The sequence below is a fragment of the Olea europaea genome, unplaced genomic scaffold (assembly GCF_002742605.1).
Source record: "Olea europaea var. sylvestris unplaced genomic scaffold, O_europaea_v1 scaffold1273, whole genome shotgun sequence".
Classification (NCBI taxonomy): Eukaryota; Viridiplantae; Streptophyta; class Magnoliopsida; order Lamiales; family Oleaceae; genus Olea; species Olea europaea.
The window spans coordinates 235,511-239,920 of NW_019230182.1; positions in this window are offsets into that span (position 1 = coordinate 235,511).

A 4,410-nucleotide genomic window follows, 5' to 3' on the forward strand; every position below is an offset into this window, starting at 1 on the left:
CGCATTAATTTCATTTCTGTGGATGAACAGTAGAAATAATTAAAGCATTTTTTCAGTGGAAAAATGCTAAACGAGTTTAACTATAGTAGGAAACCAGTTAAGTGTGAAAGCTCTGCCTCAAGATGAATAGCAATATTGGCATCCTCTCTTTTAAGGTAAAGGGGATATATATATATATATATATATATATGATAATTTAATAGAGATTTGGATATTCTTCGTCATTTGAACTAATTTTGCAACTATAATGAAAAGTAATTTGCATTTTTTAAAGGTTTGGAACAGATTTGTTATTGGAAATATGGATTGGGGACTGATAATGAAATTGTTTTCTGACTTTTTGAGGAAATATCTTAAAAGCTTTCCCACCAAGAGTGTACCCTGGTTTTGTGGCTAAGGCTAGGGGACCTGAGTCCATTTTTCAATGTAAATTGTAAAGTAGCCCCATCAATTTGAATTTTGTTACAGAAAAATAGCATGGGTTATTGTATATTACAATATCTTTTCCCTACTCTCCAAAATTGGCAAATTCTCGATATTTTATCGTGCAGGGACGGGTAAACACCTATAGTAAATCTCCTCCATGATGGGCTGACACCCGGTCCTCGAATGTCACTGCGCATACATCCAAGCCTAGTAAAATAATCGCGGCCCCACACTCGTGTGTAGAGTGTCATCCAATATGTCAATCCAGATGTACACATAGCAGAATTGTAAGTATTAATGGTGTGGACAATGAAGTTTGAATTGGCTAAAATTTCAAATTGGGATGGACCAAAAAAAGCAATTCCAACTGTTCGTTAGCCAAATTCTTTTTCTATCGTGTGTGAATCATATAGGACTGTGTAAAATGAATTGCTTCGAAATTTGAATTATGTCGTATTTCCAATTTTTTACACCAAATAGCCCATTAATATTGAATATGATGAGAAATATTGATTTATTTGCAGAAAATCGAACACCAATTTTTAATTTATTGTTATAATTTCATATATTGAGTGATTTGTTTCATAAATTGTTGAGTCTAACAGTCTTTACACATCTAGTTTTACGAATCTACACAACTTGGATGGTTGCCTAAGGTGGAGTATGTTTCATGAAAAATGGTCAATTTGAATGTTTTATGCCATTGAAAATTGATTATATAATTAAGCCTTTATTTGAGTCCATCTTTCAGGGAAATATGTTTTGCAGTAGTGATTTTTTAGAGAATGTATAGTTAAAAAAATGAAAGGAAAAAATTTAAATTTATGTGTAAAATTATTTTATGAAAGAAAGTGGGATTGAAAATGAGTTTTGGAGAAAACGGAACTCAAACAGAGTGACAAAAATGAAAGTTCTGGCCAACATACTCCTCTAAAGGTTGTAGATCGACTTCTACTAATACTATTTGCAATTTCCTCTGGCTATCCTGTGTTTGCATCCTTACGTGTAATCCACCAGTGCCTACACTGGCGAGAAAAAGGTCGAGAATCGACGGGGATAAGATTGGGCTTCAATTAAAGATGACTAAGGACAAGGTCGGGGGATGACTTTTTAATTTAGGACATATTTCTAGAGATTCTCCAATTAATAAAATCTATAATTTTTTTTTTAGTCACATATTACTTTAAAAAAATTCATTCGTTCTCAAAATTCATTTTCAAAAAAATCCACGCCAAACACGCCCTTAATAATATTCAATCCCCGTTTGATGGCCATTATTTATAAAAAAAAAAAATGATGTTTTGAATAATAATTTTTTGGAGAATATGTGATGAAAAGTAGAAAAAAAAAATAGATTTACGAACAAAATATTTTATTATATAAATGTGACAAAATGAGTTTGAAAATTAAAAGAATTTGTTTTAAATGAAGACCAAAACTATTTTCAAAATGGTTTAAGTGGAAAATAGGTCGGTATTCTCAAATCACACACTATTCATCCATATTTCTAGATTCTAAAGTAGTATTTAACATATTTAACGCCTGTTTGATTTAAAGAAAAATTAAATTTTTAGTAAATTTTGATAAAAATTAATGAATGATTGAAAAATTGTGATCCTATCAAATATGTGATTAAAATTAATGATTAATTTTAACTTAAATTTTAATCTATTTTTCTAGTTGAACCAAACGTCGACTTACGCACACAACAATGCAACAAGTTAGGTACAATCATCAACATTATTTTAGACATTTCTTGCTCCAATAACGACCCAATTAGGGCTGTGAAGGTCGTGCACGTGCCAGCACGACTTTGGGTTGTACTTGGACAATTGTTAGAGAAAACCTTACTTGGTTCATATAATTCATACAAATGAGCATCTTGACAAAATCTTTTTGAAAGATGGAGAGAAAAAATGTAAAAATAAAAAAATTGAACCACACAAATGCTGCCAGCATCTATAAAAAAATCTGTGAAACAAAACCTTTACAATTAACATTTTTCATTTTTAGAAGAGAAATATACAGAATAAAGTTAGTGTGTCAGATGAATTTTGCATATCTAGGTGGCCAACCCTCACATTGGCATGGGACCCGTGCCAGCCTCGTGTTAACGAAAAATATAAAAAATGGCACCCCACTCACCTCGATTGTGAGTGTAGGTCAACTAGGGTATCAAAATAATTTTGGTACCTCAACATGATTGAAACACATAATTCTTATGGCTTCAAATTACTTTCAAATTTAAGAAAGACTTATTAGCACAATACCTCCCAACATATGGATCTATTGCCAAATACATCTCCACCTTTTTCAAATTGCCCAAAACCTCTTCCTATATGACGTTTGAGATACAAAATAGTAGGAATGACAATTCGAACTGTCAGAACCGAGAATTGCGATTAATTGAATCGAATAGCGCGAAAAATCGAAACGATGGTACAATAAAGTGGATATGGTATTTGTTTTAATGCACCAGTTCGGGGCGAGACCATACAACATATGGATCTATTGCCAAATACCTCTCTACCTTTTCAAATTGCCCAAAACCTCTTCCTATATGACTTTTGAGGTACAAAATACTAGGGATGACAATTCAAAATTTTAGATCCGAATATCGCGATTAATCGAATTGAATAGGGCGAAATATCAAATTAATGGTGCAATGAAGTGGATATGATATTTGATTTTAATGCACTGGTTCGGTACGGGACAAGTATGGTATTTACACCATCCGTTCGACCCGAACCGATTCCCTGTTAAAAAAATTTAATTGGACAATTGGAGCTGTTCAATTATTGAGTAGGAATCAAGTTCAACGCACAAGGATCAAGGGACACGGATTTCTTTTTATTATTGTTATGTTGATAACATTATTTATTAAATTCGGAATTTGCATTTGAGATTGAGATATTGTTTGCGTTTTCATTTGTGATATTGTTTGCTAAATTGACTCAGTATTGCATTTTTATTATCATTGACTTTTTTTTTTCATAATTTTTTTTTTCGATTTGACAGCTAAACATATAAAAATAATTTATTTTTGTAGTTATTAACCGCCCGAACTGAACCGAACCAACTTACGTGGTTATAGCGCAATTATGATATAGTCAAAAAATTGACGGTTCGGTGATATTTTTGGCCAACCAAACCTTGAATTGAACCTTTGCCAACTCTAAAGAATACCCTCCTTTTGTTTTCTCAATAAATCTTTGTAAAATGACAAACATATCCTCCTATGTAAAACAAACAAAAAATAATAAAAAAAATAAAGTGCTTATTTCAACTATAGTCACAAATTTTTCGGAAAAAAAAAAAAAAAACGTGCAAACAAGTCCTAAATAAATAATTAAAAAATAAAATAAATTCCTTTCTTTCCCACATGCCCAGTCTTCCCACCATCACCACCGTCGCCGTCGTGAACAATTTACGTGACGAGTCTGACGACTAATGATAAATAGCATAATTTATGGGAGATATAGCTACCCACCTTCTTAAAACATTTTCGATTTGATATTTGTTTTAAGGTAAAATCAAGACACCATCATTTTGAAGGAAATTTTGTCACGTAAACCTTTTTCTTACTTTCTGAATGCAAAAACGCCTTTCAACTAGATTTTGAGACAAGCTCCTCTGTAGAAGGCACCATGCAATGAAACTACAAGGTAGAATAAATCAAGACCAACAGCAATTTATGAACATAGTCCATACAAAACTATACGATAGCACTCAAAATTTTCAATTCAATGTTTATTTATCATACACTCGGAAGGTAACAAGTGCGAGAAACCACAAATCGCAAAATTAAATAGAAAATAACAGAAACCCTCAATTGGCAGAGACTGAGAGTAAACTCTCAGAACCACATATTTTCCACTAATCTCGCATCATGTCCACTGGGCTTTTATTAAAACCCAAAAATGAGCTGTGTTACGTAGAGAAGTACATTTAAAAAAAACCCCCCCCCCCCCCCCCCCCCACGCG